This window comes from Otolemur garnettii, unplaced genomic scaffold (assembly GCF_000181295.1).
Source record: "Otolemur garnettii isolate 467f Iridium unplaced genomic scaffold, OtoGar3 scaffold00089, whole genome shotgun sequence".
Taxonomy (NCBI): Eukaryota; Metazoa; Chordata; class Mammalia; order Primates; family Galagidae; genus Otolemur; species Otolemur garnettii.
In genome coordinates, this window is record NW_003852484.1 from 1167764 (window position 1) to 1188436 (window position 20673).

The following is a 20673-nucleotide window of genomic DNA, read 5'->3' on the forward strand; positions in this document are numbered from 1 at the left end:
TTAATTTTGAGACAGAGTCTCACTATGTTGTCTTTGGTAGAGTGCCATGGCATCACAGCTTACAGCAACCTCAAACTCTTGGGCTTAAGCAATTCTCTTGCCTCAGCCTCCCGAGTAGCTGGGACTGCAGACACCCGCCACAATGCCTGGCTATTTTTTGGTTGCAGTTGTCATTTTTGTTTGGCAGCCCTGGGCCGGGCTCAAACTCACTAGTCTCCGTGTATGTGGCCGGCTCCCTGCTCACTGAGCGCAGGCACCGAGCCCTTTTTCATGTTTTAAGGCCAAGTTTACTTTCTACAACACCCTGAAGCCTATATGGACCACATCAAAGTATCTCACTTCTTTGTGTCCAGCTTTAGGGCAAAGGGCCTGTTTGAAACACATAACACTTATAAAGAGGGCCCATTCATCAGAAAAAAGGGAAGGTTATGAGAAGAATGAAAAACAGAAGCTTGATCACCCTAGTAACCAAGTCCCACCCAGAAGAAAGACAGTGAATGGATAAGGCTTTTACTAATAGGAGTTGTCAGGATTTGGGGCTTCCATTCCCAGTTTTTAATTTATTTTATTTTTTTCCTTTATTAAATCATAACTGTGTGCATTAATGCATTTGTGGGGTACAACGTGCTGATTTGACATACAATATGGAATGCTTACATCTGACTGATTAATATAACCATCTTTGCTTACTTATTTGTTGTGGTAAGACATTTATACTCTATTCTTAACAGTTTTGAAATGTACCATTGCATTATTCACATTAGGTGAAGTCCCACCAAATATCGTCCCTCTTCCCAGCCTCCCCCATCCCTCTCTTCTCCCTCCTCTTCCATCCTTCTTTCTGGACTATAGTTATGTTTTACCATTTGTATGAATGTGTAGGTGATTTCAAAGTAGTATTGAGTACACTGGATACTTTCTTCTCCATTCTTGAGATACTTTACTAATAAGAATATGTTGCAGCTCCATCCAGGTAAACATAAAAGATGTGAAGTCTCCATCTTTTCATGGCTGCATAGTATTCCATGGTATACATATAACACAATTCGTTAATCCATTCATGGGTTGATGGGTACTCGGGCTATTTCCATGAAAGACACAGGTTGGCTGATTGGATACATAAACTCAGACCAGATATCTGTTGCATACAAGAGTCATATCTTACCTTAAAGGATAAAAATAGACTTAGGGTGAAAGGATGGACATCCCAGTTTGAACCATGCTTAGATTTTCACCTTATTCATCTATGTGCTAAGGCATCTACCACATGATACAGAATGCTCAGTAAATGATAGGAATAACACTTAATGAGTAACAATTTCTAAGATTTATTGAGCATTTATATGCCATGTAGTTTCTTCAGTATTCTATTAGCTCATTTATCCCTTCCCGCACACAAACCTTATAAAGTTGGGTTTTTCTTTTACATATGAGGAATGCAAATTAATGAACTCTGAGGCTTTAATATTTGACTCTAAATAGAAACTCTAAGACACCCGACCTCATAGAAACAACAGAACCTAAACTGAAAATCTAGCCTCTAGTTCTGCTATTGCCATCTCCCTAAGATGACCTCTCCTAGCAAGAATTACATGCCCGTATCTTGCTATGTATAATGGGCACCTTTTTGCCCAAATTTTTGAGGAGACAATAAGGATGAGCATTACATATGGATAGTACTAATTCCATATATATACAAATTTTTTTTCCTCTTTTTTTGCAGTTTTTTTTTGGCCAGGGCTGGGTTTGAACCCACCACCTCCAGCATATGGGGATGGTGCCCTACTCCTTGAGCCACAGACACCACCTTCTATACAAATGTTTTTAATTCTTTTATTTATGCTTATGCATCAAAAGTATAGCTCCAGAAGGCAATAATGATATCTGCATGCAAAATAGTACTCTAGAATATGGTAATCAGTTTTGTGGAACTTATAATAAAACCATTTTCAATCAATGAAAAGCAACATATTTCTCTTTGCACACTTTAGGTGAGAACTATCAATCTAGCTGATATTTTCACAAAAATTATTGAAAAATCTTTTGGAAAATGTTGAATGGTTTTCATACACTGCAAACTTTATGCTCACGGTTATTAAATATGCTAAAGAGTGTGGCAACAGAGCTGCCAAGAGACACTTTGGACCTCTTCCCAGAGAGAGTGTCATCAGAGTGTAGAGGAAACAGGAAGAAAAGCTTCTTCAGATGCCAAGAGAGAAGACGACAATGCGAGGGAAATCTCCAAAGAGCAGGAGGTGAAGACCTGGGTTCTGGAGCAGCATCAAATTGGGATCTCTGTTTTGATCAAGATGATACAAGAAGAGGGTAAAAGGATTGCACCAGAATAAAACATGGATGATTTCTTAGGGACACTTAAATGGTGACTTAACTTTATGAAGAGAGAAGGTTTGAGCATGAGGACATGAACAAAACTTGCCCCAGAACTTCCAGAGCCCATCAGAATCAAGTTTTGGAACTTCATTCTTAAGTAATCAGTCTTCAGAAGACTTACACCTTTAAGCTGTCCCAATTCACCAATAGGGGTAAGTTCCACTCACATTTAATGTGCTGTCCAACAGACCTGTGGATGTCAAAGGAACGAAGACTGTGGGTGATAAAACTGGGGGACATGAGAAAATGCAGTTCATTGTTGTTCTAGCCTGTTGTGCATATGGGACAAACCTACCACCTACGATCATCTTTAAAAGAAATGTTTTTGAAAGAGAAGATTCCAAGTGGAGTTATTGTCCACATGCATGAAAAAGGATGGATTAATGAAGAAGGCATGAAAATTTGGTTTAACAAAGGCTGGTCATAGAAGGCCTGGAGGATCACTTAAAAAAACAGTTTTGCTTCTTTTTGATCACTTCAAAACCCATGTTACACAAAGTGCCAAATCGATTGCAGAGGACTTGAAAATCCAACTTCCTGTGATACCTGGTGGGCTAACCAGCCAACTGCAACCTCTTGATGTGTCAGTAAACAAGCCCTTTAAGGACCTAATGAAGAAAGAGTGGACACTGTCATATAGTCAGCTGGTAGTGATTTAACACCCACAGGCAGATTCAAGAAAACATCCATTGCCAGGTTTATGATTGGATCCCAAGACCACGGAACAGTGTGAAAAAGAAAGTAGTTGTGAAATTGTTTAAAAAATACAGCATCAGCAATGCTATGGATGAAACTGAGGAGGATGAAATTTACCAGGTTGAGGAAAGTGACTTGTCAGAATATACTAGTAATGTAGAAATTGAAGATGATGATACATCTGATATTGACAGTGATGAAGCGCTCTTGGCATTCTACGATGCATAAATATTGTAAATTTGTTATCAGTACATGAAATTTCTTATACCTAATATCTGTTCTCATGTTTTATAATTATTTGTTATATAAAATTTCTTGTACCACAATTATTAAAAAATAAATGCTAAAACTCCTTTATAATACAAAAAACAAGTCCCTATATACATAAGTATAAACACATAAAAATCTGAATTAAAAAATTAAAATGAAAGATTTTTTTTCCCTGAAAGTTTGGGCCAAAAATGTGAGTACACATTACACATGGCAAAATAAGGTAAGAATCTCTGTCAAGATGTGCCTCTGGTGCTCCTTCTGCAAAAATGGAGAAATGACATTTCAAGTTGCTCTTATAGCTCACACCCAAGATCCCTTATTCACCAGCCATCCTGACTATTGGTCAGTCTCAACTTGCCAGCTTAAATTACTGCAGGATCCTTAATCCTTACATAGTTATCCTGATTCTAGTTCTGACCCATAAAAACCAGTACTGTTATTTAGTTCTTTCTTTCATATCACCAAAGGCAGTTATCTATTTTATTTTTCTTGCAAACCCAGACCAAAAAATGTCCTTAAAAGTTAACTTTATTTGCTTGTGATCCATAGCATGAGTGCTATGGCCCAAGCCATCCTTTTGGTACTTTGGAGCATTCTGAAAATTCAAAGATATACCAAAACTGCTTGGTCAGTAACCAGTTTCTTTTTTATTTAGATCTTCCTTCTAGGCCTTTGTGTTCAGGTGATACTGGATCACTTTTTTGTCACAGGCCTCTGTAAGAGACTAATAACATCTTGTAGAAACTAAAGACCCAGCTCTTCAGAAATCAGAGTAGACCCTAAAATAGTCTTATATGGATAAAATGGAATTATTGGGCATATTTCCACTAATCTATCCTAAAGGTATAAAACCATTAGAAACATACTCCCATCTTTAGTTCACATGATCAATGCATTTTTGACCATCCTGGAGATCCACTCTGAGGTTAGACACCAATAACCCAAGAGTCCTATTGCCATTTTCACATGCCTTCCAGAATAAGACTAGCCAATGTGTACTACCTGCCAAGGAAATCTTGACCACAACTTGCCCAGTGATTGTGAACCAATTCATTCATTTGTCAAATATTTATTGAGTGCCTACTATGTGCCTACTACTGTTCTAGGCACTACATCTACATTAGTGAACAAGAATACAGTACTTTTGGTTCTTAGGAAGGTAGCTACTATTGGACAGACTCACCATGAATGTGGAAGTGAACCAATGTCAGATAATTTGATCAAGTTTATGAATTGAGGGATTTAAGAAAATAGATATTTAGGGTGGCACCGGTAGCTCAGTGGGGTAGGGTGCCAGCCCCATACACCCAGGCTGGTGGGTTTGAATCCAGCCTGGGCCAGCTAAGCAACAATGATGACTGCAACAAAAAAACAGCCAGGCGTTGGGGTGGGCACCTGTAGTCCCAGCTACTTGGGAGGTTGAGGCAAGAGAATCGCTTAAGCCCAAGAGTTTGAGGTTGCTGTGAGCTGTGATGCCAGAGCACTCTAACAAGGGCGACATACTGACACTCTGTCTCAAAAAAAAAAGAAAGAAAAAGAAAATAGATGTCTAGATGCTCTAGCCTGCATCTAGATGTCTTAAGTTAATGTTTTTAAGATAATTTAGACGAAATGCTGAGGGATAATGATTTTAAATATTGGTGCTAATAAAATTAAGAGGAAAGCTTTTGAAAATTTTAGACTTTAGTATTTATTTTAGGTTCCCTAAGTCAGGGGTCCTCAAACTTTTTAAACAGGGGGCCAGTTCACTGTCCCTCAGACCCTGGGGTGAGTCTATGGACTATGGGCCCTGGGCCCTGGGATGGGACTGTGGGCCCTGGGATGAGTCAGCTGGACTATGAGCCCTGGAATGAGTCAGCTGCTAAGAAGGACAGGCAGTGATGGCAAAAACACCTGGAGGGCCATATAAATGTCCTTGGCAGGCTACATGTGGCCTGTGGGCCATAGTTTGAGGATGCCTGCCCTAAGTGATTCCAGGGTGGAACCAAGTTTGATACCATTGTTGTCTCAGTATGTTTAAAAGGTTCCCCAGTTGTGTGTAATATGCATCATAGTTTAAAAACCATTTATGCAGTACAGTGGTTCTCAAATGTAAGTGTGCATCAGAATCATTTGGATATTATGTTAAAACCCAATTACTGGGATCCATCCCCAGAGATTATGATTTAGGAGGGCTGAGTGGGGAATAAGAATTTGCATTGTTGTAAGTTCCTGGGGGATGCTGACGTTGTTGGTACAGGGACCAGACATTGAGAGTCACTTGAGATTTGAATTTTTTCCTTGCTCCCTACAATCTGTATCCCCCTTTCTTTGTAATTGGACCTTGATTCTTCTTCAAGGAATCAGCTCTCCTCCATTCTTAGACCCTGTTTTTTAGATGTGGCCGACAAGCTCCCCTGTCCTCTCCCACTCCAAGGATGAGTCCTTGACCTGGGGTTAGCTAGATCATCACTGGGACTGGACCAGATTTAGCCTATGACCCAAGTTCCATGCTATGAGCATAAACCTTGAGACCTTAGCAAGAACTAGTGGGAAACAGCAATCTCCTTCCACAAGATTTCTAAATTGGTGGAATGTTAGCCCAAAGCAGCTAGAGCAGTGGTTCTCACCCTTCCTAATGCCTCCTAAAGCTGTGACCCTTTAATACAATTCCTTATGTTGTGGTGACCCCCAACTTTAAAATTATTTTCATTGCTACTTCATAACTGTAATTTTGCTACTGTTATGAATTGTAATGTAAATATCTGATATGCAGGATGTATTTTCATTGTTACAAAGGGGTCACGACCCACAGGTTGAGAACTGCTGAGCTAGAGGCAGTTTTGCCATAACCAGGTAAGAAGAAGCTGCCTGAGAATGAAGCCAAAACCAGGAAAGCAATAAGAGAGGTTTCTAATGAGGTCATCTGAACAACTGGATATGCTTTTCCCCAAAGTCTTATTCATTCCTGGACTTTAATTCGACCTCCCCATTCCTTTTTGTGTAAACCAATTCAATGTCTGTATTTTCAGGTTTTCAAACACCTATCCACCCACTCCCAAAGTTAATACTGAAAACTCCTGAGCTATCAGCACTGGCCTTAGGGCATTCTTAATTTCCAAACAGAAATGATTCTCATTCTCATTTTTCAGGAGACTTAATCTTCGGTGGTATCTGCAGCCTAAGTTTGTTTTACATGAATTAGGCTTTCGACTACCTATGTGGCCATTTTATGTCTCATCATTCTCCACAATAGCAGATGCAGTGGACCAGGTGTACCACAATGCCAGGCTTGGCCTCAGGGATCACTGTGACTGCCTCTTCCAGCAAGTTAGCCACAGCCATTAGCAACACTGCCCATGACCTCAGGCATCACTCCTTAACCCTAAGGCATATGTCCAGTTTTTCCTTTAGGTTTATTCTCTTTTGATTTATGGGAATAGAATTTTTCTAAACCACAAAATTTCCCCACATTTCTTAGTGAAAGCCCAGAAGAGAGACATAAGCATTAGCAACTGTGCCCCAACTCTAGCCTAGAGATTCATACATGAACCTTATTATGCAAGTACTAAGGCCTCTTCTGGGACATCCCCTCCTCTCCCCAACCACTTGCCTTTGTCCTTTGTGGTGAGTCTCACCTCTAGCACCCACCCCCAGACTCTGAGTTATATTATCTAGAGAGCTTAAAAAGCTCTGCAGAGGATTTCAATATGAAGCCAGGGCTGAGGACTACTGACCTTGGGGCTCAAGGCCACCTACACTCTGGGATGGAGTTCCTGCTCGGTAGATAAGAGTTTAGAAAACATCTGCACATAAATGGTTTTACTTTCTCAAACTCTGACAGCCAGTCTTTGGATCCATTCTTCCATAGCCTGTCATGTTCCCTGGTTGCTAATGACATGCTCCTTAACTCTCTTCTTCCTTGTGTAGATTTCTGACCTATGAATTGCCTAATTGCTCATACTAGGATGGTTCATATTTGTCTCCAAATCCCAGTCCTGGCCTCCATTTGTAGCTGTGGCTTAAAGCTCTTAAGATTCTTGCCAAATATTGACCATTTATTAAAAAAAAAATTGGGGTTTTGATCATCTCCTATATGCAAGTCACTAAACTGACCTGTTTATGGGAATTTATGTGGGAAATATAAATTAAATAAGACATGTTCCCTGAGAAAAGACAAAGATGAATGGGTAAATATTAGGGGAAGAAGTTCGTTCAATCTTCTGTGGCAGAAAAAAGAAACTGGAGACAGATCAAGACTGGACATAAGGTAGAAAATTCTTTATGTGAAAAAGAGGAATGACATAATAGTCACAGTGAGCAGAAACACTTGAAATTGGATAAAGCAGGTGTGATGTGTACACTGTATCTGTATTTAATTTAAACTCTAAATTTTTTTTCAAAATTGTATATGCATAACGTCCCTGTGAGTAACTATTCCCAGGTGATACGTTTTAATAGTCATATCTACAGAAAAGCACACTGGCCAGCATCATGCACAGTAGTTTCTTCTTCTGCTTACCTGTTTAATGTGGTCTAACCACCACACCACTGCTGGCCCCAGGGATTCCACTGTCCCCTGGTGACAGCTCCTGGACTCTAATGACTAAACTGTTGCTGAGCTCAACCCACACATTTTCAACCTCCACCCTCTGAATATGTTCCTCTGTGCTTGACCATCTAACACCTGTCTGCCTCTTTCTGGCTGTCTCATGTATCCTCAAAAGGGTTAAAGCCCAGCTCACCCTATTGGTCACCCTCTTTTTTTCAGAAAGGAAGTATCACTGATCACCTTCTGGTCCAAGCCAGGTTCAAAGCAGAGGGGTGACCCAGGCCATATTGATGGAGACTGTGGGATTGTACAGAGTACCTAGATGTCACCTCTGGCCAGCATTCCTGATCTCCTGTGGGGACAGACAGGTAGAGCTACTGGCAACATGGCCAGGTGCCTGGAGCTGTGTGCTGAGCAGCTGCCCGAGCTGGCCTGAGCGCAGGAGGAGATGAGCTATTTATCAAAGTGAAAGATGGCTGCAGCTGGAGTTGCTAAAAACAAACCACTCCAGGTTTTATCCACTTCCAAAAGCATTACCTCTAAGTGGGTCAAAGTGTTCCCAAAGTAGGGCAGTGAGAAGTTCCAGTCTGTCACTTTGACTGAGTTTCAATTTAGGTAGGCCTAGGATTGCTAAGTGCCCACTACAAGGGCTGACATTATGAATCCACTGTTGATGTCTCCCTCCCCGGCAGATGGAAGTAGCAGCTGTGCCAGCTTCATGGCCTGCAATGAAAGAGGTTTCTGATGCTTTAACAGGGAAAGCGGAGTTTGATATAACTCCAGTCAGTTTACTGAGGTTTCCAGTGATAGGATGAATGTGAACCTGTCAGCAATAGGAGTGGACGGGGTCTGCCCATCCTTCAACTGTCCCAAATAAGTGAGAAGTTCTTAGCTCACGTGTCCCCAGAGAAGACTTCCCCAGTCCAAACTCCAAGCATCAGAACATTATTTCCCAATTCCATCCTCAGGCCCTCCTGCTGAAGCTTATGCCAGTTTCCTCTATAGTTCCGAGAAGACAGAGAACATGCTTCACACAAGAACTCAGCAGGGGCCTTTACTTCCTTTCCATAAGTATTCACTGAGAATGTCTTTTTTTTTTTTTTTTTGAGACAGAGTCTCAAGCTGTTACCTTGGGTAGAGTGCTGTGTTGTCACAGCTCACAGCAACCTGAAACTCTTCCTCCCAAGTAGCTAGGATTACAGGTGCCTGCCACAACACCTGGCTATGTTTTGGTTGCAGTTGTCATTGTTGTTTAGCAGGCCTGGGCCAGGTTTGAACCCACCAGTCTCAGTGTATGTGGCTGGCACCCTACTCACTGAGCTACGGGCGCCGAGCCCACTGAGAACATCTTATATGGCAGACACGGTTCTAGATGGTCAGCTACAGCAATGAACAAAATAGACAAAATTCTTATATTTGTGGGGGGGAATTTGCACAAGAACATTAACAACTATGTTAGGTAGTAAAAAATGCAATGAAGAAAAATAACACAGTGAAGGGAGTATACAGTGTGGTGAGAGCTGAGCGGGGTTAGGGAAGGCCTTGGTAGTCAGGTGATATACTCAAGCAGACATGGAGGACATGTGACAGCAAGCCATCCAACTCTCTGAGGAGCTGGGATACCTGGAGGGTCCCAGCAGAGGGAACAAATGTTTGAGCCCTGAGGTGAGAACATGCCTGGCTAGACTGGTGAATGTCTCAGTCAGGCAGCCTGATCAAGAGAGTGGTAGACAGAATAATGTTCCCCCAAAGATGTTCCCATCTTAATCCCCAGAACCTGTAAGTATGTTGCCTTACAGCAAAAGAAACTTTGAAGATGAGTCAGTTAAGGACTTTGTGATAGGACGGTTATCCTGGATTATTCTGGTGGGCACAATGCAGTCATGGTTGTCCTTAAAAGTAGAGAATTGGTCAGATGTGGTGGCTCAGGCCTGTGGTCCTAGCTATTTGGGAGGCTAAGGTGGAAGGATCACTTGAAACTAAGAGTTCAAGTCCAGCCTGGGAAACATAGCAAGACCCCATTGAAGGGTTAAAAAAAAAAAAGCAGAGAAGCTTTCCTGCTGTGGTCCAAGGGAGATGTGACTATGCAGCATATCTCTCAGAAGCAGCAGAGTTACATGGATGGCCTTGAAGGTAGAGGAAGGGAACATGGGGCAAGGAATGTGAGTGACTTCTAGACATTGGAAAAGGCAAGATATAGCTTCTCCTCTAGAGACTCAAAAAAAAAAAAGAAGAGTGCAATCCTACTTGCTGCCACTTTGAGTTTAGCCCGCTGAGACCTGTGTCAGGCATCCAGCTGCAGATCTCTAAGATGATAAATTTGTGTTGTTTGAACCCACTAAGTTCGTGTAATTTGTATAGCGGCAACAGGAAATGAATGCCTAGCAGATGAAGTTAGAGAATAGGCTCTGGACAGGTCTTACAGACCTTCTTTACCGCCACCCAGAGGACTTTGTTTTCATTTGAAGTGAGATGGGAGACACTGGGACATGTTTAGCTGAGAAGTGTTTTCGGCCCAGGCCTTCTCCCTGTAGTTGGGAGCCAGTAATGGTAACATTTGTTTGCCCATCTGTGTACAAAGGTGGCAGCCACACTTCCTGAGGCCTACAGGGCCGGGTAGAAGGGAAGGCAAGTGGCCACAGTATCAAAATCAGAGGTTAAGGCTGGGTCTGGCGGACCATGGCGGGAAAACTAGACAACCCAGTCTTATCATAATGGCCAGGGCAAAGAAAGGGGCAGGCTGTTCACTGACTGCCTAGAAGGCAGAGGGCTGGTATCACAAATGGCAATGGCTACAAACCAAAAGCCTTCCCATGCCTGTTTGCAGGGCTTGGGTTATGGCCGTGGTTTCACTCCTGCACAGATCCTCAATGAGGAGCTGTTCTCAAGGAGACAGTGACACAGGGAAGGCAGTGGAGAGGTGGGAGGAGGGTCCAGACTCCTCTGTCCTACCAGCAGCATAATAATCCTGTTGCGGAGAGCTCTGTGCCCTGCAAGGCTGCTCCCTCCCCAAAGCCACTGAGGTCCTCCTGCCTCCTCTGACCTCCCATGAGCAGATAGGATGGCACAATCCCAGCAGTCCAGAGTATCATCCACCTCTTCTCCCCAAGCCACATTCAGTGCATATCACTCCTGGGCCCCTGCGTTCTTCTAGGGGAGGGGAGAAGGGAGTGGTTTCAGCTTAGCTACTCTAAGAGCTTCTCTTTGGGGAACATTTCGTTTCCTGGGGTGACCTCCTCTCCATCATCTCTAGCTTCTCAGACAGCACAGTCTATGGGATCTTCTCTGGGATCAAATCCCAAGGCTCTCATTTTTGCTCTGAGCTCTATCAGCTGGCTAGTGAGGCACTAAGGAACAAGGATCATGCTCAGGACTCCCTCTTTTCCCCTTGAATGATAAGGGGCATCGTCATTATGCGGAGCTCACAGATTTCCAGTGGGCACGAGCAACCATGATAGTCCACTGTTGAAATTGGCATTGGACATAAGCTAAGTCACAGCAGGCTGGCTACAAAAGGGTAAAATGCAGGATCTTGGCAGAGGGCCCCACAGAGACAAACTCCTTCCCTTGATAGCACAGTTTCTGGAGGCAGCAGGGCAGTGAGGTGTATTTAGAGAGAGATGTGGCCTGCCTGACTTGTTCCTATTTGAGGCTTTGATTCCAAGCCCTTTAATGTCCGAAATAATATCAGATGGATGGTTGTCATAGACAGGACATCTCACCCAGAACAAAGTAGACTTTGTTTTCATAGAACTGCCCTTTGTTCTGCTCTTCTTTGCATTGAAGAGTGGCACCCTCATAATCACCACGACAGGGTCTCAGCACAGCTCCCATTATGTATCAGCCCATCTGTATGATGATGACGTCCAAATGTCACCTTCAGGTACCAGAATTAAACCCTATAAGAGAATAGGTGATTGAGAGGTGCCCAAGGTGCAGGCTAGGGAAAAACTTGAATTTTCAACTCAGATATCAACCCTACTTGTAGAAAGCAGAAGAAAAGTAGAAGAGGGGAATAAACCATTATTTCTTGGGCCATAAAGCAAGATGGAGTTGCTATTGGTGAGCTGGAGAAAGGGTCCAGGGTAGGACAGGAATAGAATCTGAGGGAATAGGAAGGATACAGACAGGAGATAATGTTGTGGTCTCTGAAAAACCTATGGAAGGAACTAGAATCAGAATCTTGGCTGCCTGAACAGGACTGGGAAGGGTTCAGCTTCAAAACACCCTAGACCTAGCACTGTAGAGGTATCATAACTAGGACGACGGGCAGGTAGGAAATTAATATTACTTGGCACGCCTGGGCTAGGAAGTCTACCTCATGGGAGAGGCTCTTAATCCATTTTATAGATTTTAAGTATCTCACACAAGGTCAGTAGTCATGGGTGGAGCCAGGATTCAGATTCCAGTCTTCTACCCCCACACTTAGTCACTTTAACACCTCCATCATCTCTTCATACTGCCCACTGTGTACCACAGTGAAGCCTTACATCACTTTTGTTTTATTCTACACAATTAGCTTATGCAGGTTAAGAAGCACTTTTACTTAACATTGTCACCCTCGAGCCTCCCAGCAATTGTGAGACAAACATTTTTATCACCTTTCTTTTGCACAGATGTGGAAACTGAACCCAAGAAGGTAAATTGACTTTCCAGTCTAAATCAGTGGCTTTTCATTCCACATCCTGACCCCTCTGACTCTTTAAGAACCACATCTTCTATTTTCACTCTTTTTTGGTTTCGTTTTGTAGAGATGGGGTCTTGCTATATTGCCCAGGCTGATCTCAAACTCCTGACCTCAAAAGATCCTCCCACCTCAGCTTCCCAGAATTCTGGGATTACAAGCATGAGCCATCATGTGACATCTGGCCCCTAGTACTCTTTTAAAGACAAAACGTTAGATTCTAATGGGCTGAACTATTTGAAATTGCTGCTGTTCAACTATTTTTTTTTTACTACAAAAATGTAAATTTCATGTGGCCCAACCCAATAAATTGGATCTCAAAATGAAGATATTTATGCTGTACTTTTATGCATTAAACATAATCACTTTAGATTACCAAGGATACCTACCAGATGTGGAGAGGGGAAAAAAACCACTTTTTTAGAAGTAGAAAGGATCCCAGAGGCCATTCTGGAAGACACTAATGAAAGGTAATAAAAATGCTAATTTAGAACAAACAGCAGTATCAATAATTGTAGAAAATAATCAGGAAAAAAGAAGAACCTGCAGACAGCCTCAGAATGGAAGTTACTTGCCTCTGATCCCTGTGTCTGGACAGGACACTACACATAGATCAGAGTCTGTGAGTAAGAAACCAACGGGCACCCAATGTCCAAGGGTAAGGCTCAACTGTGGAAGTTCTGAAATCTGAGAATGTTTAAAAGGACTATTAATCCACAAACACAAATAATCACTTTAAACAAGTCAGGATTGTTGGATTTAATTTAAAATATTTTGTTCTGCTGTATTTAATAAAAGGATTTATGAAGAAATTGCCAGGCTTTTATGGTTTAGGAAAAGTTTCTAACATTTTATATGCAAATCATATTACTTTATTCTAGATAAAGATCAGAACAAGAGGGAGAATAAGAATTAGGGCTGGTAGATTTACACTGGGCGGCTGTATGGGCAGGGAAGAGGAGGAGGAATGGGCAGAAAGTATCTGGATTTCAGTGCTATGGAAGAAGAATTTTCTAGCCACTAGAATGTCACTAAAATCCAACAGGCTTCTTCTAGAAGAATCCCCCAGTCCCTGAGAACATTTAAGTAACACTTGATTGGCCAGCTGGCAGGGACATGGTAAAAAGGCTACCTGTATTAGGGAAGAGAATGAACCTGAACAACCCTCAGGTGTTTTCAATTCTAAGATTCTAAGAAAAGCCAATGTTCTGAAGTAAAATGAAATCTAATCAAGGGCAGTTTTATTCAATTATAAAAGAGAAAGTTTCAATTCTAACATTCTGAAAAATGCCCCTTTTAGATTCCCCATCAATACATCTCCACCTATCTTCAAGAAGTATCAGCACTCAGGTAATTACATGTCTTATTCAAACGTATTATTTTTGGTTTTAGTTTTTCTTATCCAACGGTATTGTGATTTTTAAAAGCACCTTATCACTATTTTTCATTGCAAACATTCAATAATTCAGCTGTTATGAAATAAAATTTTGTGGCTGGCATGGAAATCTATTCTCACCCTTACTCATCATACTCCCAGGTATAGCTTTGCTTCTGTGAGGAAGTGGGTTCCAAATTTCAAAGTGGCTACCTCACATCTGCCAAATTACAGATAAAATCCTGTACAAATAAGTACAATTGTAGATCAGCAAGCTGTGGTCTATAATGTGTCACTTATAACCTGAAAGGAAATGTTTGGGGAATATTTATCCTTTGATTCTTACTTTTTAGCTTTCCTTTTTTTTTTTTTTTTTTTGAGACAGAGCCTCAAGCTGTTCCCCTGGGTAGAGTGCCATGGCATCACGCTCACAGCAACCTCCAACTCCAGGGCTCAAGCGAGTCTCCTGCCTCAGCCTCCCAAGTAGCTGGGACCACAGGCGCCCGCCACAACACCTGGCCATTTTTTGGTTGCAGCCATCATTGTTGTTTGGCGGGCCCGGGCTGGGGATTCGAACCCGCCACCTTAGGTGTATGTGGCTGGCGCCTTAGTCGCTTGAGCCACAGGCGCCGAGCCCTTTTTAGCTTTCCATATGAAGGCATTATGGAGTAAACTAAAAACCTGAGTCATTTGCTCCCAATGCAGAATTATACTAAAAAGTAAGGAGAGAGGGACTCTCAGAGGACTCTCCTAGCGTGCAGAGAAGGCTTTATGTCTCTGAATTTGATAACAGAGGGGACAGGACAGACAGGGAGAATGCACTCTTTGGTATTCTGCTCTTGGCAGCAGGAGATGCAGGGAGCTCCCATCCGGCAGAAATCTCTGGGACTGGCGGGACCAGCTCAACCTGTTGGCCGGCCCCCGTCACAGCTGGACCAACCTGCTGTCCAGAGTGCTCAGAATTGTTCCCCCTGTCCCCCCAGGACATCACAGTCTTGTTAGTCAAGGCACTGACAGGACAAAATCTGTCTCTGGTTACTGCTACTCCTCCTAGAGGCGGTGCCTTTGGGGATAGAAGAGTGAGGAGGTGGTATGAATGACTGTAAGGGGGTTAATGTTCTTTAAATTCAGGTAATAAAGGCAGGCCTAGTCAGACATAAGGGCAAACTAAAGCTCTTATCTCAAATGCCATCAGAGAGCTAGTGGGGGAAAATGAAACCTTGGGAAATGGACAGACCTACATTCAAATCTGGGTCCGCCACTTGTCAGCTGTGTGACTGAGCAAGTTACCTAATCTAAGTCTCAGTTTTTTTATCTATAAAATGAAGAAAATACTATTATCATCAGTGTAAAAGCATTAACCCAGAACCTGGCCTACAATTAGGTACAATAAATGTTAGGTATTTTTGAGAGTTGACTACAAACTTAATATAAATTGATGTATCACAAACTTGCTCAGTGTACTCAAGTTTTTGCCTCCAGAACCTGAGGTGTCTCCAATGTTCCACACAATCTTCCAAAGCCTGAGTGAGCTGTTCCTGAGGCCAGGTAGGTGCTAATAGCAGAAATCACCGGCAGACCCCACAGGAGAGGATTCCTCATGAACAAGCCAGGGCTGCTGCTGTGGGCTACTGCCCCTGTTCTCTGGAGCACCTGCTCATGAAGCTCGCCATGGAATCCCCGGGCTTGGTTTCTCTAAGGCATTTAATTGTGGCTGCTGCACACCCTCAGCCCCAGCCAAGGAAGAAAGTGTGCAGGAAAAGTTAAAAAAAAAAAAAAAAGGAGGTCCTATAAGCCGGGTAGAGAGGAACCTAGACTGTATTGTGGAACAGAAGTAGCCAGGACCAATACTTTGTTTTGTTTTGTTTTTTTATCATCTTACCTATTTTTAAGTATACAGTTTAGTGGCATTAAGTACATTCACATTGTGTACAACCATCATCACTATCCACCTGCAGAATGTTTTTTAACTTGCAAAACTGAAACTCTGTACCCATTAGACACTAATTTTCCGTTCCCCCCTGCCCCCAGAAATCACAATTCCACTTTCTGTCCCTTATAAAGTTGACTACTCACCATATCTCATACAAGTGGAATAATTAATACAGTATTTATCTTTTTGTGACTGGCTTATTTCAATTAGCATACTGTCCCCAAGGTCTGCCCATGTTGTAGCATGTGTTAGAATTTCCTTCCTCTTTAAGGCTGGATAATATTTCATTGTATGTATATACTACATTTTGTCTATCCATTCATCTGGTGATGAACACTTGGATTGTTCCCACCTTTTGGCCTTTATGAATACTGGTACAATGAACATGGGTGTCCATATCTGTGTCTTGGTATGCAGTCATTTTGGATATATGCCCAGAAGTGGGGTTGCTAGATCATATGGTAATTCTATTTTTAATATTTTGAGGAATCCCATATTATTTTCCATTGGGGCTGCACTATTTTACATTCCTCATGTCACTGTTTACATTCCTACCAGCAGTGCACAAGGCTTCCAATTTCTCCACACCCTCACCAATACCTCTTATTTTCTGTGTGTATTTTAATGGCCATCCTATGAAGTGGTATCTTATTGTGATTTTTTTTTTTTTTTGAGACAGGTTCTTGCTCTGTCTCTAGAGCTTGAGTGCCGTGGTGTCATCACAGTTCAGAAACCTTAAACACCTGGGCTCAAGTTATCCTCCTGCCTCGCCTCCCACATAGCTGGGAATACAGGTGCATGCTACCATGCCCAGCTAATTTTCCTAGTTGTTATAGAGGTGGGATTCTGGTGTTGCTCAGGCTGGCTTGAACTCCTGACCTGAAGCAATTCTCTGGCCTTGGCCTCCCAAAGTGCTGGGGGATTAGAGGTGTGAGCTGCACTGCCCAGTCTCATTGTGATTTGGATTTGCATTCCCCTAATGATTAGTGATGTTGAGTATCTTTTTGTGTACTTATTGTTACTTGTGTATCTTCTTTGAAGAAATATATATTCAACATTTTGATGTTGTTGAATTGTTGTGTAAAGGAGTTCTTTACATAATCTGGATATTAGTCTTTAACCTCTGCCAGTGCATCTTCAAGTATCTACTAAGCTTGACATTATGTGGGTGCTAAGTCCACAAAGCAATGATTCTCAACCCTCAGGGAGCATCAGAATCTCCAAAGAACCTAAATACTAACTGATGTTCAGGCTGTAGGCTCTGAATTAACTGGTCTGGAGTGGGATGTGAGACATAGACCTTTGTAAAAAACCTCCTCCAGATGGTTCTAAGAAACATCCAAAATTGAAAACCACTGCTATAGTCTTTGTCCCTTGGGAGGTACTGTGCTCCACCCCTGCTGCTGTGAAAGTGAGAGGACATTGTGGAAAGGAAGAACTTCCCCCATGGGGAAGCCCTAAGATGTCAGGGTGGCAGTAGAGCAATAGGAAGGCAGCCCCACCCCAACTTTGTCACAGAACTCTTTCTCATGAACCCATCATGAGTCATACCACAGATACACAGGAGGAAATAACCAACCACTGCCCCCAGAGACGGCAGAGGAAGGAATAGCAGGGAGGGGTTCTAGAGCTGCTGGAAGCCCAAGAAGCAGAATGTGTGCACACAGAGCAGGGTGAGGTGCCAGGAGCCCTGGTCTGCTCCAGTGCAGCCACCAACTCTCCCCATGACTTCTGGAGGTCACCCTGCTTTCCTGGGCCTGAGAACTCTGCTGGAAGAGAAGAGACTGGACTACCACTTTGGTTCTCAGTGCTGTCTGTACCTTAGACTTACATATGGCACAGTTAAAAAACACTGACCCTCAGGCCTCATCCTGAGACTCTGACTGCAGTTGTTTGTGGGGCTTGGCCTGCAAGTGACATTTTAGAAGCTCACAGGTGATGCTCACATGCAGGCAAGGGTGAGAACTCTGTTCCAATGTTTCTCCAAGTTTCCTCCTTGGTGCTAACAATTTGTGGTTCTTCTGTCCCCATTTCTGGGGTGATAGCTGTGGCCTGAGCACTCATATGGTGCTGAGCACACTACACAGATATTCCCTGCTTTGCACAGCCTTAGACTTGGTGTTCTTTGCAAAGGTTAAAAGGACCAGCTCCCTTCTAGGAAGTGAAAAGGAAACTGATTGATTCCAAATCCATGACCCCAGATGAAACCATCCTCACCTATTCCACAATACACAGAAGAAAATTTTATTCTCAAGCTAGTTGTGTACAAATTAAAAATCTTAAACTGCCCACTAACTCAACCCCTATTGGCCAAGCAGACCCCAGAACAAAGCCTTAAAACGGAGTTCCCAGCCATGAAGGGCTGGGAGGTATAAGGCACAGTTACACATGCATGTTTTCTCTTCATAAATATTTATGACTCCTCCTATGGCCTGTTAAATATGTATAATTAGCCACCTCCACTTAGTATAAAATTCTGTTCTCTTTTATCTTGCACTTGAAACACTTGTTACTGGCTTGTAGCCAGAGTAGTCTTTGCCAGTCTGTCAGAATGGCTATGGCAGGTTGAAAAATAAAACTCTTCTTCTTTTTTTTTTTTTAATATAAACCATATTTAAAAAATTAACATGTGCATAACTTTTAAGATAGAGGACCTATTAGAGATGTCACTGCCTAGAGGAGAAAGGTAGTCAGCCAGCTGCAACAGAAGAAGGAACAGCTCACTGGGTCTTGGCTAAGGCAGCTCTCCAGGTAGGTTCTGGAGAGGGAGGGGATTTCCAAGCTGGGGCAGGTGCATGAGTGCACATACTTTCAAATGTGGTCTTATTAAGGGCATAAGGGATGCTCCATGGAGGATGGAGTCTTAGGTAACTGCTGAGAGGTGGGCATCTCTGTATTCTGAGCCCACACAGGTGAAAGGATATTGAGAGCTCACAGGCTGTCATTTGAAGGCCCAGCATATTTGCCTCATGCTTGAGGAGGGTGGAACCAACGTGCAAATAAAGAGAGCCAAGGAAACAAGTGACAGGCTCTGTCTTTCTGAAGCCATGCTTAGTTGGCAGAATTAGCTGGAAAGTTCTATGACAGCCTCCCTCCCTGCTTTCTCTCTTGCCTTGATTTTCCATTCCTGGTCCATAGACCCTATTTTTAGTTAAACCTCCACTAACCTATCCTTTAGTGGAGAGGGCCCCCACCTAGAGTTCTTACCCTAAATGACTCTACCCACAAATTCTGGAGCACAGATTGACTCTGATTCTGATTCTCTGCCTTGGGTTTGCTCCTGCCAAGTTGCAGATGTAGTGGGCCTAGCTGGGAGGGATGAACCGGGCTAGGGAAGTCTGGGTTAGGAAGTCTTGACTCTCCCCTTGAAGCTGAGTCCCTCATGATGAAAAAAACCTACACCTGAGAATTCAATGAACATTAGCCTTTTGCAGCAAATGAATTGCTGTCCTTAGTCTGATCTCTGCAGATGGAGTCTCTCAACTGGACTTGTGGGAGTCTGTAGTTATTTTGCTGGATAATCTATAATAAATGATATAATAATGATAACCTACCATGCAAACCAACTGGTACCGCGGGCAAGGCACTGTTGTGTTTTGTATCTGTTACCTCATTTTACCCTCACTATAATCTACCATCTGTGTGCTCTTCTTTTCCCCTGGCTGTACTTCAAAAAGAATCATATCCCTGACTTTCCCTGATTTTCCTCTTCCCTGGTCCCAGGAGTTTCTCCAGGCAGCTACTTCAAAGGCCTGAGAAGCTAAACCTGCAGTTACAAGACCCCACAGCTTCCCGACATAGCCCTCCCTCTTTAGTCCTCGGAGAGAAGGGGAATAGCAGGCAATAACTAAATTGGGGGTGGGCGGCACAGCTTTTGGCAGCGGGGTAGGTGGAAAATTAGGGCGGTGGTTTTAGTTGGCGTTTTTTCTCCTGGTGGAAATAAACCAGGGAGTTTGGATGGAAGTCCAGCAGCACAGATAATACAGCCTGTCACTGCCATCTAGTGGAAGAGAGGAGGAAGTCAGGCTGTAGGGATGGGCCGGACAGCAGCATTCCAGGGAGGGAACATTGCAATATACAATAAGCCCTATACAATAACTATCAGGAACACAGCAGGTCTCCATGGTGAGTCTTATTCCTGCCTCCTGACAGAACCAGACTCCTTTCCCCTTTCTTTCCCATAAATATCTAACACAGACCTGAAGAGAGGGCATCTCGATGCTGTGTTACAAAAATAAGCTCCAAGCTAAGACCTGGCTCTGCATCCTCAGTTTTTTCTCAATGTAAAAGCTTAACTCTGAGGCCTCTGCCAAGTCTGACTTTTGAAGGCAGGATCTCACTTTTTTTTTTTTTTTTTTTTTTTTGCAGATAAGGTCTCACTCTGTCACCGAGGCTAGAGTGCAGTGGCCTCATCACAGCTCACAACTTCAAACTCCTGGGCTCAAATAGATCCTTATGCCTCAGCCTCCTGAATAGCTGGGACTTACAAGTGCCCTCCACCATACCCAGCTGATTTTTTACGTTTTGTAGAGACTTGCCAAGGCTGGTCTAGAACTCTTGAGCTCAAATAACCCTCCTACCTTGGCCTCCCAGCGTGCTGGCATTACAGGTGTGATCCTAGACCTCAATTTTGAGTGTGCATCAGTGTCACCTGGAGGGTTCGTGACGACACAGAGTGCTGGGTCCCACAGGTCTGAAGCATCTGAGTATCTGCATTTTTAACAGGTTCCCAGGGCATGTTGATGTGACTAACCCAGAGACCAAACGTGGAGAATCACATTCTGAGTAGT